The following is a 21,285-nucleotide window of genomic DNA, read 5'->3' on the forward strand; positions in this document are numbered from 1 at the left end:
CATTGCATCCCTGAGCATTTAAGTTTGGTCATATTACGATTCAGCGCATTAAGGAAGATGCTGTGCATTAAGTTGCAATATCAATGGATTTATTTGCACTCCTTCCTTAGCCAAGCCCAATTAAACGAAGGGATATTTTGGAGGGGCCGGGCAAGTGGCTTGGAGGCGATGCACTCCACTGCCGTGGAAGGAGCTCAAGTGTGGGAGTGACTTTGCGGATTTAGTCCCAGGAGCTGGTGTAACCCAGACATATCTCAGTCTGAGATATCTGAGCCGAGCGAGAGTCTGCCAAGTGCTCTCTCTCCTGGTGCAAGCATCATCCTAGACTTCTGGCAGCTCTCAAACAAAATTTTTTTTCCTGGGGAAGCAGGTGTGGAAGATGTGGCCTTCCATGGTGAGAGGATGAGGGGTTTGAACACTGGAGGAAGCCTGATCTGGGGGAAGGGATTTAGTGTTTTCTGCTGAAATAGAAGTTCCCTGAGCAGCAGAGCTAGTGATTTCCTCTAGGTTTGTTGTCCCGTGTCTTACATTCCTTAGCGCAATGCAGTAACGTCTATTCCTGAACACTACCCACGCTGCCAGCCTCCCCTACAACAGCACAATGAGTTCTCCCTCTGGTCCTATTCCCCTTCCACAGTGCTCTAAGCTCCTGCAGGTTTGTGCTGTTGGGCACCGTGCACAATATCTAGTGCAGAGATACATATGTATGCATTTTCTAGAGAGCACACGCCTGTGGACTGGCCAGCTGCTGCCAAACAGATTGAACAACAGCTGAGTCCGCTTTGCAGTTTCCATCAGACATTTCTGATTTTCAGCAAATATGTGTGAATATCCTCTAAGTTGTCTACTGTCTGCCAAATACAATTAGGATAAGCTGATGGATAGGACAGACAGGGTAAGCACAGTTGTGGAAAACTAGGATAAGAATCACAATAAACAAGTGAATAATGAGGCAAATATTTGCAAGACGTTGAATTATTTTGTTTCTGTGTTATCCTTTAACTGACTTTATGCAACTTTGTCTGTGCAACAGGAGTTAGATATCCTCTATTTATTTGGTATTTTAAGTATTTCGCTCGTACAAACAACTTACATCCACTTACCCCATGCATATCTGTATGCATTTATACATATGTGCTCAGATACACAAAAGTATCCAAAGGTGCCACTGTGTTCACATACCGTGGGACAAGCAGAAGATAAAAGGGCATGCAGGTGGCTTCTTTCATGGAGTGAAGCCAAGCCATTTGCATTTATCAAGAGCTTGATCTTCTGATAGAGACAACTCATAGCTCAGAGGCTCGAGATGTCCTGCCTCGATCATTACCTGCTCTGTACTTGTGAGCTTCTGCCAAAGCTTGGAGGCACCTCATGTTCTGCGTTACTCATGTATGTAAATAATAAATACATATGCAATCATTCTTTTTTTAAAGTCTTTTGGGAGGACTGCAGTTTGCTAAACAATCACCGCATGAAGGACCAGGTAGATAAAGAGACCTCTTTATGGATTCAAGACCTCAGTAACAGAACCATCCATATTGCTTCCCAGTGGCTCCAGACTGTTATGGTTCATAACTTTTGGGGTCAACCAGTGTTTTAAATAAGACCCTACACCATAAGAGACCCCAGAAATTACCATTTTTATTTAGGAAAAAAAAGAGGCATCTGTTTGGTTCCTCTTTTCACTTTGTCTCAACTCACCTCACAAAAAAAAAAAAAAAAGAAAAAGATTTCTAATTTTTCAATTGATAAACAGGAATTTCTTCAATTCTGGATGGAAACCATGAATAAACAAATGTGCAATAAGGTACTGCCATCAAGAAAGTAATGCTAAGCTCTTACAGGTTTAAGGCTTCTTTTTAAGAAGCCAAAAAATTCATGATGGCAAAAAAATTCATCTGAACACCTCTCCACCACAACTATTTTTTGGGACTTAAAATCAGAGTAGAATGCAGTTAGGTTGGAGTTTTATTACTGTCTACTGAATCACATTCCTGTCTGATGTCCACAACCTGGCAAATTCCTTCTTTTAATGAATCTGTTTTAAGCTTTATTAATTGCTGAGGTGTTACTTGTGTGGAAAACATCTCAGAAACAAGGAAAAAAAAATTTGGACTTAGATTTTATTCTAGGTGAGCAGTGTAACAGCCATTTGACTGTTGGTGATTACGGTTCTTTAAAGGTCCTTCTCTTTGCCATTTTATTATTAGTTCATGCAGTTTTTCACAGAATCACAGACCTGGGTTGCATTTTAAGATCAGGGTTACATTCCTCTTAAACAGAGAACACTCCACTGATGAAATTCTGCAAAACGAGGAAACCTGATCAAGTTCAGGAATCTTTATGCTCCCCTCTTCTTCCCAAAAGATAGCTGAAATTAATTGAGGATGAGTGGCTTGCTGCTCCAAAATAACCCAGGGCAAAATTTCCCTTCAAAACTAACCCACATATCTTAGGGTGCAAAACCACATCATGTCTTTTATAAATGTACCATTTCTTTTCTGCGGCCCGTGGGGAACGTTGACCCATTGCAGGGACAATGGGGTGAGCACTGAATGGACCGAGTCCCATACACACTGTGCTTACAAGTGCATAATTGGAAGTAGTTTTTTTTTTTTCTTTTTCTTTTTTTTTCCCAAGTCTATTGCGAAAAGATGGAAACAAATCATTTAATATGAAGAAAAAAAAAAAAGCCAATTACAATGTTGTTCTACCTCCTCTGGAAACTGAGATGGGAAAACTTAGGAATCAGAAGGATTTGGTAGCTGGAAAGAATGGGGTGCAGTTAATGCAACAACCAAAGTATGTATCCCTACAATAGCTATGAAAAAGGCTGCAGAACAGGAAATCCAAACTGCATCAGTCTGTTTAAACCAGTATGTTGTCTTCTGCAGGAAATCAGTAAAGCTAGAGGACTTAAAATCACCTAGATAGTGTCAACAAAAGTAACAGTGAAAAATAGCGTGGATCAAGAGAGACAAGTATAGATGTAGTAGCTAGGGTTTAGGGAGTTGCTGCAGACAAGTATGTCCTTTTACTTACCCTTCTCACATCTCCGAGATAAAACCAAAGCAAAGGTGTAATCTCAAGAGGAAAATAGCTCTCTCTAAATGTGACAGATATTGAGCAAACTTCCTTCTGTCTGCTGAAACTGTCAAAGCTCTTCTCACTGTAAAGTTTGAGTACCATCTCCTGTTTCTGTATTTATGTGAAGAAAACAAAGGCAAACAAAAGCTTGGAAGTTACATGTGAAAGGGTTTCTTTTGGCTGTGGATCTATTTGACAGAGGAAAGCTTTCTGGGCCAGCAAGAACTTAAAACATTTCCTTGGTTAAACTAGACCTGGACTATGTCGCTCCCAGGCCACTTGTAAGAAGATAGCAATTTCGTTGTTATACAGGAACTTGGATGGTCATGTACCACATTCTCTTTTTCTTTATTATCCCTCTGTTGTTACTACGGAGAGATATAAATTCAATCTGTGTGTGAGATGCTGCACACTAGTAGGTGTCAGGCAACACAAAGCAAAGGCACGAGGAAGGCCATAATGAAGACGAGAAGACACCACTGAGGTAGGATTTCTCAGATAAGAAGACAAAATGTAAACAGAAACTAGTTTGACTTACATTCTTCCAAGGACACTTAAATACAGTAAATTAGTGTTAATAAAGTTGCAATTTGGAAGCAAAAGCCCAGCAAAAAGAGTGACTGAGCATGGGCAGGGGGGGAGCTGAAGAAGCAGTGAGTGAGTTAAATGAGTTTCTCTTGTCTTGCATGTGGAAGCCTGCCAGGGAGGCTATGAACAAGACAATTCTCATCCAAACTTCAAATTTATTATTTTGTTATTCATCTTACAATAAATAAATGCATCATATGGACTGGAATAATTTGGGGTGTTAGTGTGTGACCAGCTAAAACTGCTTTGTACTCCTGTAAGCAATTATAGCAGCTAGAAGTGGATGCAAAGTCCTGAATCCCCACACCTCCTTGCATAAGAGTGAGGTGAACCAAAGGCATAAAGCAAAGGGCCCCCAAAGGCCAGAGAGGCTTCAGCTGGCTGTGCAGTTGGTTGAGAGGAAGAAATAGGATATGTGCAGCCTGACTGACAGCGTGGAAAGAACCCTGACCTTGCCAACACTTGTACCTGAGCCAGCCTGTCTGCATGTGGACTGTCTTTTAGAAATCAGGGAGACCTTTTATTTGTTCAGAGAAAGTCTGTGTTTGAAGGACTGAGCTGAAATGGGAACCTCAGGGTGTTAGTCATGTAGAACAGGACAAGATGCACTATAGGAAGATGCGGCCATGCTTTTTCCTAGCATGCACAGTGAGAGGCACATCTCTCATCTCTTTTACTTAAAACTAGTTCATCTCTACTTATGGCCTCTTAAGTACGCTAAATAATGTTTTTGGTGCATTTGAAGTTGTCCCCCCTTTGGTTTTGGTTAATATTGAATTCCACACATTTTCTGAGCATCAAACCATTGCCTAAATTTTGCCACCATCTTATTGTGTGATCTTTTTCTAGGAATTTACCCAGTCTTGGGTGAAACTCATCCATCTGTTCACAGGATATTTGCTAGAAGCGCTTATTGCACCTAGCCACAGGGAATCAAGCAACAAACAAACTTAAAGTGTTTTTCACAGATTATTTTTTCATTTACATTGTTTTTTTTTCCACCAAAGCCCAAGATGTCATTCTGTTAGAAGTTAGTATAAGATTCCCTTTATGATGTTCTGGTGTGTTGGTATGAAAAGAATTATCATGTTGCAAGTTCAATAACCTGCTTTCAGGATCAGTTAGCAAGAAATTATAGGCCATAAAGGAACAAAACCTTGTTAAACTTAATATTCTCAGTAACAACACAGAAATGGTAAGAAGGGTTCTAAAAATTTCAGGGGTTTTGTTTTTAATTAGCTTTGAAAATTTTTATCTAATTTGAAATGTGACTTGAAGATGATTATCTTGCTTTCTGTAACACAGAAGGTTTGTTCATAAGGTGAAAACCCACTGGGCCAAGATTCAGGTTGGAGAATGTTTTTTATGGCTATCTAATAAACTTTGAAAATAGGGGTTTATAATGGAAATGCTGACTGACTCCTTATTCTAACAAGGCTAGCGGATGCCGCTGTAATGTACTGTGTAATTTATAGGAGTCACCTGTTAAGCCATCTGGGACAGAAAGTTTCCCAACTTCTAAAATGCTGGTGACTTGATTAACCTTATGAACTTCATTTTACAATGATACCAAATGCAGCCTGTACCAGCCCATCATATTTGGCCATTTCATATTTATCCAAGAAAGTTAAAAAAGCCTTTTTAATTAGCCAGAAATGAGTAGTGGTGGAGGTTAAAAGGCTGATGCTGGTGCTTTGTTTTATTGTTTATAGGTGTCATATGGAGTGAGACCTGGGGTAAAATAAAAGTTTCTGGTGTTACTCTTCAGCTAGGGAAAGTGTTTTATTTAAAGGGGACTTGGGGCTTTTAAAAATTGTCTACTTTATATTAGTCCATTGGGACTTCCACAGACTGGAATAGTGAACAGAAAGGGAGACTGCTGGAGAAAGACAGACAGACGATAGTGGGGGTGCCATTTATAGCCATCAGCTAAAAATGCTCTACCTGTGTATTTATGGGAGTAGCGACGTCTCTTGCAGTAGGTAATACTTGAATTTTCCCTGGAAACCAGTAAGCAATGAGAAGCAACTTTAGTTCATCTGTGTTTTATTTATTTATTTATTAATTTTTCTCATCTGTAATCATTTTCCCAGGTTCTACATTCAGTTACATGGTATTTGGAGCAAACAAGTTTTTGAGCAGTACTTTTGATTCAGCAATTGGAATTCTTGTGATTTAGCATTGTGTCCACTTTGCTAAAAGAGGGATCCTGTTTTAGACACGGTATGGAACTAAAACACTGAACCTCAGGTGGTTATGAAAGGTATTTTTCATGTGAATCAGAAGAATATTAGTCTTTTTCCCACATTGCAATTAGAGTACTTAACATTTTGCACTCCTCTTGAAGTGTCTATTAATGTAACTTGACATTTTCACCCCAACTGTTGCACAATGTTGCTCAATATTCTTAAACAGATGCTAGCATCCAGCAAACAGCCAGCTAGCAGTAGTCTTCAGACAGCTCTACAGACAAACTTTGGCCTTGTAGTATAGCCAGAGGTTTCTGGGCAGCCAGTTGGAGACGGTGGATCTGACTCCTACGGGAATAATGAGCATCCCGAGCTTCAGTGCTTTCCACACCATATGCAGGAGGCATGTCGCCCAGCTTTGTTCTCCCTGAGTAGATGTACAGCAGATGAAGCATTTATGAAAAATATATCTGAATGAGAAACCCAGCAAAAGGAAAACCCAGTAGTGCACAGTCAGCTCTCCACCCTCAGGAAGCAGGTGAAGGAGTGAATGAAACACCCAAAACAGATAGCAATCCCATTGCTTAATGTGCTGCTGGCAAGTACTCAGGAATTATGGTGATAGGGGTGTGATGATATTTTATACATGTGCTGGGATAGACTCACATTTTCTGGTGCCTTATCTTCATTGTAATACTTAAATTCTTATTTATCTTTCAGGGTGCTATATGCCATCGTATTGTAAAACAATACAACATTAGTTTGTCTGCTGCTTGAAACCACATGAGGATTTAGGATTCACAGTGGACACAGAGCTGAAGGTTAGTTTTCAGTGTGATACTATGAAAAAAGAAGTTAATGTATACAAAGTCAATATAGGGAGATGATTTCCCCTCTCAACATACTATTTGTAATACTGGGACATTACACCCTTGTACTGGAATACTTAAAAACTGTATAGAGCCATTAGCATGATTTGAAACCTGAAAATGTAAAAAAAACTTGATCTGTGTAGCTTATCAGGAAAAAAAAAAAAGAAAGTTTGTGCAACTATTTAATCAATGTGTAAGATATTTCACTTGGTGAAAATAATGAGTAGGAAAGGACTCTATCCTTACAGAGAAAGGCAGAACAAGGTCTTGGATACAAGTTAGCACTAGACCAAAACAGCAGAGCGATGAGACAAAAGTTTAAGCTATCCTAGAAAGATATTGATCTACCAAGGGAAAAACTGAGTTCTACGTCTCCTGAAAACTTCATACCAAGAGACCTTTTGGAGAATACATGCAAACCAAATAGTTACAAATCTCAGAAAAAAAAAATCAAATGGCATTATGCTGCATTATACTTCTGGTCTTTAGAAATATGAGCAGAAAAGAAAATAAGTTTGCAAGAGTGTTAACCACCTACAGGGCAGATTTAATAGGAGACAGAGCACAGACAACAACTGATGGTTATACAGAGCTTGTTTTTTCCCTAATTTTAGCTCTATCTTTTCAGTGACTGCTCTCAAAGATGGCAACAAACTGCATAACCATTGCATAATGATGGAAGTGAAATCTCTGTGATTCTCTCAGATCTAATGGAAAAAGGAAATAAAACCATAAAGAAACTTCCTTGTATATATAATTTTATTACAACAGAGCAGTCAGTCATCTCTTTGTTTCTTAAGCTGGACTTATTTATTTATATTACCTATTAGAATATACATAGAAGTTTCTTGTAATTATTCAATGTTATTTGAACTGTACCAACATCTCCTATCCTCATTGCTGTCCCCCACGACACATTTTGTAGGCCATATTCCACTGATGAGGTTTCTGGATGTAGAGCACCATATGCAGTAAAAGTACAGTTACTGCTAATAGTTTGCATTGTGGAAATAGTTGCACTATTTTAATCGATACTATTCTAATTTTTAGCATTCAGCTAATTACGAGGCACAATTTCAAATTTAATTAACTTTCCAGGACTTAGGTGGTTATTGCCAGGGCAGGACCTCACAACCAGGGCCTGTCACACCAGCCCAGCCAGGAGCATACCCAGCACTGGGCGCCAGGTAAGGAGTATGTGGGGAGGCCCCAGAAGAAGCAGCCATGGCCTTCAAAAAACTGCCAGTTACTGCACATCACAAAGGTTTTCAGTGCATGGAAAATTTTCCATGCCCGTGCGCAGAGGTGCACAGAGCACGCTGCAGCTACTGCTTGGTCCAGCTGTGTGGCTGCAGCCACCTCCGCACTTCCTGCCTGGCTCCAGCACCTGGACCAATGTCCCCACCAGCAGAACAGGTCCCTGCAGGTCCCTGTCAGCTGCTCTGCCTTGGAACAGATTGGGGTTTGGCAATTTAATCCTTGCCAAGAAGCCTCGATTTGGAATCGTTGTGAATTTAGCATTGCCTTTAGTCCTTGAAATCCTGAATGTGACAGTCTCCAAATCTTGCTCCAAGGGCTTACAGGTTTGATGGGTATTTGGTAACAAAAGAGACTGAAAAATATTTTGGCTGAAAGACACTGAAAAATGAAAGTCAGTGGTTATCATTTTTAGCTTTGAATGAGCAGAAAATAGAAGAGAAATATGGCCTGTAAAGAGCACTGGGAAATAATAACACTGACAGAAGCAACCTTCTTTCTGAGCCCTAGATACAGAGCAATACAAGCGAAGTTGTGTTTGTAGCATTTTTCTAATAATATAGAATGCAAACTGAGGGTATGGAAGTATAAAGTATTTTATCTTTTTTTTTTTCTTTTTTTTTTTCACAACACCATATAGAAAAGAATATTTTAAAAAATGTGCAATACATAAATTCAGGAATATTTTAGTTAGAGTTTTGTTTGTTCTTTTCTCTATAAGTTAATTAAAAGCAAAGAAGGTACAGATAGGAACAATTACTGAACATTTTTTGCTCAAAAGGTGTTTTCCACAGTTTGGTACTTTTCTCCCTGTTCCTCACTGAGGAGAACTGGGATTTATTTATTGTGCCAGATAAAAACTTGAACTAATAGTAGGCAATTTTGTATGACTTCATATTTTTAGAAATGAATTCATTTACAAATCAGTTTCAATCACACCTCAGGTTATAATAATAAAATCCAGATTTGCATGCCGCTGGAGATATGTTTTACCAAAATCATAGGCTTCAGGAAGTAATTAAAGTATATTCTGCATTAAATTATATTCTGTATACAATACATGTGATTTAAAAATTCCCCTTCTGCACCATGTAAGCAATGTCCAGAGAAGGTGTGGGTTTTTGGTGGAACTGGTTGAGTAATACAAAAAAAATAAGGAGTAGACTGTAGCTTTTGGTTCAGTCCAACAGAAATGTTGTATAAACCACACTGCTCCCCAGGAATAACCTTGGGAAATTTGGGATTAAAAATACATCTGAAAAATGTGACTCTACTTCTGCTCTGCACGGCTGCTGGTCACCACCTGCTCCAGCCTTTCTCAGGTGTGCTGGAGCACACGTGCCTGCTATGGTATGCAACCAGCCTGCAGGCTTCTGTGTTTGCTGGGACATACCTTATGGCCCTTGGTGCTAATGCACTCATGTTGCTTCCTGCGAGAGGGCTCACTCTGGGTGACTTCTTTTTGCTCTCTAACCTGATGCATCTAGAAGTTGGCTCATTCCTTCCTAAAATAAGTTTCACGTCAGTGGGATCAATCTCCTTATGGAGATGTCCTCCTTCTGCCACTGTCCAAGCCCAGGCAAGCAGGTTGGACTAGGCAACCAATTCCATGGCTTGACGTCAATAGCAGTGGGTTGGGGCTGCTGATGGGGCAGCTTCAGCCCATTCTGGCTGGGCCTGATCGCCTGGATGCCACGCACGTACGATGTGGTCTCGCCCAAGATGAGCTCCATAACTTTCCCTGGAACCGTGTCAGGCTGACAGGCCTGTAGTTCCCCAGGCCCTCCTTACGGCCCTTCTTGTAGATGGGAGTCACATCGGCAAGCCTCCAATCCCCTGGGACCTCTCCAGATAGCCAGGAATGCTGATAGATGGTGGAAAGCAGCTTGGCAATCACCTCCACCAGCTTCCTCAGCACCCTAGGGTGGAGCCCTCTGGTCCCAAGGACTTGTGACATTGCAGATGGAGGAGCAGGTCTCTAACTGTCTCTTCCTGAATCACAGGGGTGATGCTCTACCTGAATCACAGGGGACTTCCAGGTCAGGGCATAAGGTACCCTGAGGATAACTGATCCAACTGTTAAAGACAGATGTAAAAAAGGCGTTGAGAACCTCAGCCTTTTCCTTATCCTCAGTGATCACATTCCCTGCTGCATCAAGTAAAAGATGGAAATTTTCCTTGGTTCTTCTCTTGTGTTGATATATTTGTAAAAGGATTTCTTGTTCTCTTTTACTGCAGTGTCCAATCCAAGTTCAAGCTGGGCTTTTGCCTTTCTAATTTCCTCCCTGAATATCTTAGCAACTTCCTTGTAGTCTCGCCAAGTAGCCTGTCCCTTCCTCCAGCAGACGTAGACTCTTTTTTTCTCCCGGAGTCTCAACAAAAGTTCCCAGTTCATCCATGCCGGCCTTCTTCCCCTCCGGCTCACCTTATGGGACTCAGGAACAGCCTGCTCCTGTGCCTTTGAGATTTCCATCTTGAGGAGCATCCAGGTTTTCTGGCCCCCTTTGCCCTTCAGAAGTGACTCCCAAGGGACCCCTTCAACAAGTGTCCTGAACAGGTCAATACCCGCCCTCTGGAAGTTCAAGACAGCAGTTTTGCTAGTTACCCTTCTGACATCACCAAGAAGGGAAAACTCTACGATTTCATGGTTGCTCTGCCCAAGACAGTCCCCAACTTTCACATCACCCCCCAGTCCTTCTCTGTTAGTGAAGAGCAGGTCTCATGGGGCGCCTCCCCTGGTAGGCTCTTGAACCAGCTGTGTCAGGAAGCTATCTTCCACACACTCTAGAAACCTCCTGGACTGGTTCCTCTGTGCAGTATTATATTTCCAGCATATATCAGAGAAGTTGAAGTCTCCCATGAGAACAAGTGCTGGCGATCGTGTAACTTTTGCGAGCTGCTCATAGAATGCCTCATCCATCTCTTCATCCTGATTAAGCGGTCTATAACAGACCCCCACCAAGATGTCACCCCTACAGGTCTTCCCCTTGATCCTTATCCATAGATACTCAATTTTATCATTCCCAACCCCAAGCTCTTCAATATCAAAACACTTTAATATAAAGAGCCACACCACCACCCTTTCTTCCTTGTCTATCCCTTCTGAAGAGCTTGTAGCCATCCATCACCGTACTCCAGTTGTGGGAGTGATCCCACCATGTTTCAGTTATAGCACCTAGGTCACAGTTAGCCTGTCACACAATCGCTTCCAGCTCCTCCTGTTTATTGCCCATGCTGTGTACATTGGTATAGACGCACTTCAGATGAGATGTCTGCCTCACCCCCAGCTTCAGCATTGTTCTCCTAGGCATTTAAAAATTCTGTGTTGTCTCCTTTGATCTAAGGGTTCTCACAAGGTGCGCCCCTACAGTCCTCCGCTCTACCAGCTGGGCTATTGAAGGGACCTAAAAGGCACTGAGAGCCACCTCACTGGGGACGGGCTCTGGAAGCAGCTGCAGGAATTAAGTGCACCAGCCGGGAATCGAACCCGGGTCGCAAGAATGGGAATCTTGCATGATACCACTACACCACTGGTGCTGTGGAAGCTGCTGAGGCTCGAGGTTATGCCCTGAGATGTACCTGTGCAGAGCCGGCCTGAGCCCAGGGGCACCCAGGTGTCCACTGCCGGGTTGGGATAATCTTGTGCTCATCTGCTGAAGTTTCCCCATTGATTTAATGCGTGAGTGTCTTCAGATGTTTCAGCCAATTCCTCTGGATGTGTAAATTGCCAGAAATTCTGTCCTAAGGATTAGAAAATGCTGCCAGCAGTTTGTTTTTTTTTTTTAATATATTTTCTTTCACATTAGTCTACATACCAGCTACACATTGCCACTATAAAGTGTGACTTCCATGAATAGTTTTTCTCAGATTTGGAAAAGAAGTGCTTATCAAACATTTTGTCATTTTCTGTACCATTTTATCAAATTTATTCTTTGTTAAAAAAAAAATCCACTGGAAAAGATGCAGAATTTCCTGTTAAGAAAATTGGATTAAAATATTATTTTCAGGCCACAATAATCACTACAATTTCAGTGCCTCTGGGGATCTGTGGTTTTGTCCTCCCCAGTGGTCCACTCTCCCAAAATGACTGTATCTCCTGCAAAGAGCAGAGGTCAGTCTGCATCTTGGCTGTGTTTTTCTGCACTGTACTATTAGCTTATTGCTGAATATCTGCTGAGACACTGAGCTTGTCTTGTCAACTCTTCTTGCTTTGTAACAAGTATTTTGGCAAACTAAATGCTCATTGCCAATAACTTCTTCCTTTTCTGTTTGTTGCTTTCCTTTCCCTATCTAACCGGCATGTCGCTTTTCATGATTGAATAAGTATAAATAATTAGCATATAAAAAATCAGAAATCTCCTTTTGAATGCTACAAAGACTGAAAAGAAGGCTGCTTCAATCAAATATATATATATATATATTTTTCCCCAGTTATTTTCTCAGTTTCACTCTATGGAGCTTTCTAACAGGCTTAGGAAACATGGATAAGGTTAGCCACAGCTTTTTTGGGGGGGAAAGAAATATCTCCCCATCTCAATCAGATTTTTCCCTTGTGGTCTATTTATTTAATGCTGAGCTTTGCCAGACCACTTGATGCTTCTATTTAACACAGAAAAGCAGTTACAGTATATTAGATGGTTCAGAGATACATTTTGAAGTAATTAAATGCAGAGCACTGATGTAGAAAATGAGTTAAAATTAGTGTAAAATTGTGATTACCACTGTACTGAGTCTTCAGTGAGGTGGAAGCTGCAATGCTGGTAGAGAAAAAGGAAAGATGATGTTTTAGGTCACAGTCCTGGAAGCCAAAATAGCTGTGTTCAGCTCTAGCTTTGTGCGACCTCAAGTAACTCATTTAACTTCTGTTCCTCATCTGTACATGGGGGTAATTGCTGTCTGCGACAAAGGGAGGAATTATCAATTTTTATAAATTACTTCTGGATCTTGTAATATAAAAAGCACAGACACCAGGGTCAGCAGGGTTTTCTTTCTTCGAAAACTCTAGGAAAAAAAGAGTATTTATGTAGTTTATTTATTTTGGAAAATATCCTCAGAGATGTTTTCTTTGGTAAAGTCAGATGCTCTTTAGCTTTTGGCAGGACTTCACCTTCCTTGATTCCTTCCACGTCCCGAGCGATCCCTCTTATTGTGTATTTCATATGAAGAGCTGTCCCTCCCTCCTACACTTTGTGCCCCTTCCTCTGCTCAGGGCGCAATGATGAGCAGGGCGTGGAATAAAACTTGTTGTGAACCAGGGAGTAAGACACAGCTTTGGCCAAGGATGCTGGTGGAGCAGGAAAGTGTATAGCACTTTCCTCTGTGAGCTGTCCTCATGGGCCTTCCCCACACCCTACCTGCTCCCCTTCTGCACCACTGACTTGGGACATGCCTGGATGTAGGGGATGGAGCTGGGAGAGCTCCTTACAGGGGTGAGACAGAAAAATGTGATGCAAACCCTTTCATGTCCAAACTGTGATCTTGGTGTGTATGATGGTGTGCACTGAGAGCAGGCAGACCCTGAGGGCCAGAAGTTTTGAAACAGACAGGAGTCAACATTGATCTGGTCCCCAGGGGAGCCCCAGGAGAGCAGTGTAGATATGGGTCTTCTATCCAGGTGTCCTGGGCATGTCCTTTGTGTGAAACAGCACTACAACAATCACATTACTTTGATGTTACAGACATTGTCTGAAAAGATTAGAAATTGTATTTCCCTGGGCTTTTCCTACTCTTTGCTGTCTCTTACATGGTACTTGGTTGTAAGCTCCATGGGAGGAGGACTGCTGCCTAATTCTGTGTCCGTGCAATGCCTCCTGCAATGAGGTTCTGGCCTCTGCTGTATTTCAGATCACACTGTAATGCACATGAAAATTACATGTTGATTCAAGCCTTTTTCCGTGAAAGCTGGTGAGCCCTCAGGTTTATCCCTGTGTGTGATAAAGCCCACTGACTGATACAGGTTTAGAGACAATCTGTTGATGCCTGATGGGTCATATTTCATTTGCATTTTGTTGCTAAGTATAAATGTTTCAATCATTTTCATTCACATTTGTTTAAGTTTATGAATTAAAAAAACATTTATTTATTATTTTTTTTTTAGTGTAGCAAAACCAGAATTAATATTGGGTATGTCCCAGGGGAAGGACAAACACCTGTCTTGCATGTCCAGTTTAGGCTCTGGACACAGCAGAAAGAGGAGAGCAAGCAAGAGGGCAAATATGCTAACGCTATGGATGCCTTGTTTCTGGGGAAAATACTTGGAGAGTCCTTGTTTCTTCCAGATCTAGGAATCAGGTTCTTCTGAGACGTGGTTGGAGCCAACAAAAACAGAAACAGCTCTGACAGGCTGGCTCTGCCGTAGGACTTGCAGAGGAGCCAGCGCAGGCGTTTGCTACAGCGCCTTCAGGGTATGCCGGTCACTGGGACAAGAGGCACACTGAAAAAGCAGGAGAAGCTGTGACAGAGAAAACAAGGTCGTGGTGGGGTGTCACCTGCATATAACCAAGTTTTGGGTGGTCCAGGCCAAACCAAGCCGTATCCTACTTTGGGCAAGCTGTTGATCAGAAACTGAAGAGGAATTGATGAATGAATCCTTAATGAATCCTGAGATGAGGGCCTTGCAAGTGGATGCACTTTTCTCATGTTTCTCTAGGCATACATTCATCTTGATTTGTCCTTTCACCCCAGTGAAGAATGTTTGGAATGTGCATTAGATAACAAGGAACAACTTGACTTTGTTTTGTTTCCCAGAGCAGAAACGTCAGCAGCTGGTGGAGTCACTGTTGTTATGGAGGACCTCTAGGTACCCTACCTTGTTGTTGGCCAACAAATCCATCCTCCTCCATCCTGTGTGTGGGACATGTGCAGGACCCTGCAAACCCAGCCTCACACCAGCACCCACAGCACTGCTTGGGCACTGTGGAAAAGTGGGGTGAAAGGGCAGTGCTGGGTGGGGAGAAGGCAAAGAAAGAGCCAGGGAAGGAGAAATGGGCCAAAAGGACAAATGTGCTGAACTGGAAGGACAATGGCCAGAGGAATGGAAGAAGACACCAGAAATGCTCAGAAAGCAGCAAAGTAATAACAAACAATTAAAATATCATGAAACTGTTCTGATGAGTGGGAAGAAGCACTTAGAAGAAGTAAATATAGGAAAGTTAGACAGAAATATAGCAAGACGACGGAAGGCAGAAAAAAAGGTAAGTTAAAGTTGGAGAAAGTGGAGAAAGAAGACGTGGTGGGTGTGAGATGGAAGAAACTCTGGAATAGCTGGTGTTGTGTAAAGGGGGGGAAGCATACACGCAAAAACCATAAGTGAGTGGAGCAGGGTGGCAAGAAGGGCTGCTCAGGAGGGCAAGAAGGTACAGCCAGGGTTGTTTTCTGCAGGCCCCTGCACAGGCAAAAATCAATGGGAGCCTGATTTCACCGGTCAGTAAGGGTCTTGGGATTTAGCTCTTTAAGTCGTAACATGCTGATGTTACACAGCTGTCAAATTGTGTAATTTGCATTTATATAACCCCTGTTATTCCAATCTGGACTAAGAAAAGACTGCACTGTGCCAAAACCTTCACTACTTTAAACATGATGAAATATTACCTCACTAACACTGCGTGTACTATGTGCAACTTTAATTAATTAGTCAAGAGCCCAAAGGTTAAGCACACATGGATTACCCAGCATAATTTTTTTGAGGGGGGGCATACATACAAAATAATCAATCTAAGGTTTCCAATGGGAACATTTCCTCATGCTTGCCTCAAGGAGCTGTTTGCCACTTCTTTGAAGCTGTGCTGATGTGCATCTACCCAAACGTAACCTAAACGCTGCGTGTACTCCGTAGAGCCCTGCCTTGAAGTCACCATGTGATGTTTGCTCGGGTCTTTTTAATGTGGGGAGTGTCTCCAGAAAACTCTCCTGATTTCTTCCCTAAGTGGAGAGGCATGGGAAGAAAATGCCACAGGAGGTGATAAACCTGTGTCGGCAGCAGGGGATCAGGGCAGCCTTTGGGGTGTCCTCAGCTTGGGGCTGCCCCAATTTCATCAGTGCAGGAAGGTGAGAGAGCTCAGCCACGCATGCAATGCAGTGATGCAGACATGGTTCCCTGGCCCTTCCTTCCCTTCAGACTGGGACCATGTCTGCCTTATCATGGACTGATTTTTATCCAATTTTCCATTTATATTCCTGCAGTGTCTAGAGGTCACCTTAAATAATTTGGGGGGCTGTGTTGAGGTATGCTGTACAAACAGAGAGAGAAAAGAAAGTATCGAAAGTATATGCCCCAGAAAGCTTACCATTCACATGATTTATTTGGCAGAGAGGAGTAATTTATTTATTCCTTTCTGGTTCTTTGCTCCCTGCCACCCACTTGTGAAATGTTTATGTGAGATCCACTCTGCTGGCTAGTACTGCTTTAGCTGAATTATTTAAACTTTGAAAACAAATCCTTTCTTGCACTAATGGATTTCCAGTAGTGTTTCTCACATGTTTCTCCTTAACTATTTCTCCTTGAAAGATGGTCTGAGGCATTCCCTCTGAGATGAGTCTATTAGAAGAGAAGGCACTGGCCTGCTTTCTCCTAAAATTGCAGAGATTTGGGCACCCTCTGGACAAGGGCACTGGGAGTGTTATGCCACATCTCTCAGCTGCTGTCCCCAGCAACAAGCTTTAGGCTTTTGCTAGTCCATGACAGGGACATTTTATGTACAACCACACTTTGCTGGAGCAGGGACTGGAGTCTGAATATTTTCCTAATGGAAAGATGAGATGACCGAGTCATTCCCGTGCTGCACATTATGATGGTTTGAACAGAAGAAAGGTGAACACACTGGGGCTGGAGTGTGGCAGGCTTGCCTGTGATGTGGCTGGGACAGCTGGGATAAAGTATCCATCCAACAGCAGCAAACTTATACTTCAGATCTCCTCTGGGCCTGGGCCAGGCTAGGACAGCTGTAGAAGGAGGTCTGGGTCTTTCCCCACCAGAAGAACGTTTTTCCAGGGGAAATAAACTTGGGGCATAAGTTCCTTCTGCTAGCTGAGGTAATTGAACCTGCCTGCCACAGAGTAGGTGAGGCGTACTCTGCCAAGTGCCAAATAAAAAGGAAGATGCTACTTGAACCTTTGTGTCAGGTTTTTGTGTGTGCTTTGCCATACATGGTCTAGATCCATATTGAAGTAAATCATTCTAGCTGCTGAGTGCTGCTGTCTTTCCCTCATGTACAGAATGTATAATTTTACTAAACATGTAACTAACATCATGTGTTAAAGGGGGCACCAGCACAAACAGAACCAACCTCCTTATTTTCTCCAGGTATTTTTTCATACCCAAGATGCTCTTTTCCCAGACATAAAGTGGAGGTGCCTTGAGCAGGATACAAGCCCAGTCTGTCTCTGTACATGATGAGAGACAGAAAGAACGCTCTAGCTGGCATTATTAATTCAATCTCTGTGAGCAAGAAGTCAGGCAAGTCCCAGGTTCAAAGCTAGCATCTCAAGTGCCACCTGGAAACCACTGCTGTTACCTGCTATTGAAAGAATCATAAAATCATGGAATCATAGAATGATTCAAGTTGGAAGGGGCCTTAAAGCCCACCCAGTTCCACCCACCTGCCATGGGCAGGGACACCTCCCACCAGACCAGGTTGCCCAAAGCCCCCTCCAGCCTGGTCTTGAATACTTTCAGGGATGGGGTGTCCACAGCTTCTCTGGGCAAAAGTCATGTTCCCTGTCACACCCTGGCTCAATGACATGATGTTTCTCAGAAGGCCGATGCCTCACCCTGAGGGAAGACATACAGAGACAAAAGTAAGGGCTTGTGAAGAAACAGCTTGCTAAATGGGGCTGGGGAAACTCATGGGGATGGAAATGGACCTTTGCCTTCTCTAACAGGGATTCCAGCTCAGCTGAGGTCTAATCAGACTAATGTGTGATTAATTTTGTCCACTTGTATTATGACAGAGTGTGCTTTCTTGCTCCACTGCTTTTTAATCTGTTTGGTTCCCCATTAGTTTTGAAGGCCTCTTTGTAGGCTTGAAGTAAATTGTGCCCTTCGGTGTCTGCTGAACTGGGGACACTCAGCACCTTCCTGCTCTGAGCCTTAGCATGGAGCTGAAACAGAAGGTAGATGGTGAAATGCAGACATTGTCCCAGTCCCTCTGAGTTGTGTATTATCATGATGTCTGCCTATTTCTACCAGTCACACGCAAAGGGATGCATTTGTCATTCGACTTACTCTTTGCATCTCGGTGTAGGAAATTGTTTCTCGGAAGTAAGCTTCCCACAGAAGATTGCATTTGATGGATTTACTCCAGAAATTTGGCCAAGATAAATTTTGAAAGTGAAGTCATAATTTACACATGAAGTTTCAGGTACAGAACCCTTTTTCAAAGCTTCATTGCCATTTAAAACTTAAGTGAAGGTTTGTGCTTATTTAATTTATCTTTGATGATTGACTTAAAGGTATTTCTCTTTCTGGCTGTTTTGGGTTGAGCAGTGAGAAAAATGATTGAGGTGGAATGTCTAACTGTGATGTATATGTTTATTTGGGGGGGAGGGAGGGGGAGGACGACAGGACATTTAGGACTAAACCCAAAACCAATAATAAGACACGTGAGATATGCTTGGAGGGAGATTTTGTCCCATCAGCCTGCCAGAGTGCATCATTCCCCGTGTGGAATAAGCTGGTTGAAGAGCCTGCAAGTCTTGCAGGTTTCCTGAGAGACCAAGGAAAAATATATACAGAGTGATTCGCTGCCAGGAGGATTGGCACCAGAGAGACCTTCGTAAAAAGGAGGCTCAAGCTCTGGGAGAGGCAGCACGTGTGGTTTGCTTGGATGACCCTGGTGCAGCTCCCTGCTCTCCTCCAGACCTCTACAGCAAGGCAGGGCACAGAGATGTGAGGAGGTTGCTGTACAGCAAGCAGTGAGGGTGCATCCTCTGACATCTGCAGGTCTTGTCTCGCAGCCCAACACTGGAGGAAGGCAGAGAGCAGCGTAGCCTCTGCACTGCCACCAGTTTCCCACTGGGCAGTGTAGTGGTCTCCCTGCTCTAGACATTGGAAATTCAATCCTTTTCTGAGGGATTTAACTCTCGTACATTATTTTTGAGATTTGGGGACCCTTAGGTAAAGCTCAAAATGAGCTGGAGAGTTGCAGCACCCATATGGGCACCAGAATACAAACAACTTAGTTGTCTAACTATGCTTTTTCCTTTCAGCTGTTGTACTTTTACCTCTTGCTAGGCTGAAGCACATATTCCAACACTAAGCATCTCCACAAGTGGGTCAACACAAATCGCTTATGAATTATTGTGGAAAATACAGCTGCGTGCACCAGCAAAAATTCTCCAGTGAGTGTTAAGACAAGGAAAGGAGCAATGTGCCTGACTCCTGGTTTCCTAATGCTGCCTTAGGTGAAGCCTTGTGTCCAGGAGGTGAGACTGCTGTGTTAAAAGTGCCTGAAGATGCTTTCTCCTGCAGGTGGGCACAGTCCTTTCTCTTGCTTTTTAAGACATGGAACCAGTGAAGTACAGGTTGTCTGATTTCAGGGGATCCAACCAGCTGCTGTGGTAGATGTGCAGATCAGGAGGAGGTGGGTACTGTCACCAGGATAATTTTCCCTCTTCCACTGTTTTAAGCTAACCTTTGAAAACATATATTTTTTTTTTCCTGAGTCATGACTTCTGAGTATTGACTAGCTAAATAGAAGAACAACAGGGGAATATATTTCACATAATTAATGGGAAACTAACACAGGAGTAACAAACATCACATTTTTTTCTGTGCTTTCTGTTACTGTAAAATGGGACTGGATGAGAATCCTGAGTACAGTTTAATATTTCCCAGATACTAATAACAAATGATCCAGCAGCCTGTGGTACTTTAGGTTGCAGGAAAAGCAACAAAAGACTGATTTCTTCTGATCCACACCAACGTGACCACAAACCACCCATCTCCTAAAAAGTGGTGAATCCAGAAAACCTACTAGATGGCTTCATGAAGGACTCATTATTTTTCAAAACAAAATGAATGTGGAAAGAACACTTCTTGGCAAATAGTTACAACTGTAATGGAAAACATACTGCCTCATTAAACTGCACTCTTAATCTTCCTCACTTATTTATCAGCTTTTGATGGAGCAGAGACTGGGATTTATATTCTGTCCCATGTCCCACAGAACTTTTGTCCAGTAAAAAGGTCATCTGTAAATCTTACATAGGCAAGTGTAACATTTTCCTACCATAACATCATCTTAAAAAAGGGGGAAAAAAAAGACACGGTATTAAAAGTTAAAAGCTGCCGTAAACCTAAGAAAATACATTTGTTCAGCTGAGCCCACATTAAGCTTGATTTGCTTCATTTGGAAACAGCTGAAACTGGGTAATCTAGAGCTTGCAGTGAGAAATATCAATTTAACATGTATTTGGTGTGCTAAAGGCTGCCCTGTTCTAATTAAAAATCCACTGTGTTTTTATGGCAGTATTCTGGAGGCTGTCTTGATTTGCTGATGAATGCTGACAGGACTATTAAAGCTGTGAAACAACATCACTTGAACGTGGCACAAAATGAAAGGAAAAGCACTGCCATGCTGCTCTTGGGTGTTATTATCCTGATTAAAATTGGAGCCAAACTGAAAATCATCCCTGGGCTATGCACATTATTTATTTATTTATTTATCCACCTAAAATGACTTCACGGTATTGGTAGCTGTGTTTCCCTACAGCCACCCTTCAGGTGCTGTGATTAAGTGAAGGAACGTTTCATGTTAACCCCTCCTGTTTGTGCCTGGCAGCACGGACGAAGAAGGGCACGGTGTGCTCTGCATCAGTATGAATATGCAACGTGCGCAGCTGGATGGGGACCCTGGCCGCTGATGTTTCCTGACATTGCTGGTTATTAAAAGTCTTTTTCTTGGTGAAGTTTTCAGAAGTGTGTCAGCACCCTTTTGAAACTCAATGAGAAAAGAGTCACCTGGATAGAATATGGCCTTTAACTTGTCCCTCCAAATTACCTATGATGAGCAGACAATGTCTATTTTCCCAGTATTAGCCATGTTTTCAAAAATTTTGGAGTTTTGCAAATAACGACTGGCTCCACAGACAAGGCAGCCAAGAAATCTAGATAGGAAATTCCTTTGAGCCATCCCAGCTTGGGCCTTGAGGGCCGTATCAAACGACTCTTCCTCCTTTCTGTGTGAGACAGGGGAAAAGGGAGGCTGCAAACCTAACAGACTTCTATGCACCAAGCCCAAACCACCCTTTTGTTTCATATGCATACATATAAAGGTTATAGGGTGATTTCAGCA

At 42.4% G+C, this 21,285-nt stretch overlaps 1 non-coding gene across 1 annotated transcript; it reads right to left on the reverse strand.

Moving 5' to 3' along the window:
• Positions 1-11,459: 11,459 nt before the first annotated feature.
• Positions 11,460-11,530, reverse strand: TRNAG-CCC (transfer RNA glycine (anticodon CCC)). The gene has a single exon. It is a non-coding gene; the product is annotated as a tRNA-Gly (tRNA).
• Positions 11,531-21,285: the final 9,755 nt, after the last annotated feature.

The sequence above is a fragment of the Cygnus atratus genome, chromosome 2 (genome assembly GCF_013377495.2).
Source record: "Cygnus atratus isolate AKBS03 ecotype Queensland, Australia chromosome 2, CAtr_DNAZoo_HiC_assembly, whole genome shotgun sequence".
NCBI classification, from domain to species: domain Eukaryota; kingdom Metazoa; phylum Chordata; class Aves; order Anseriformes; family Anatidae; genus Cygnus; species Cygnus atratus.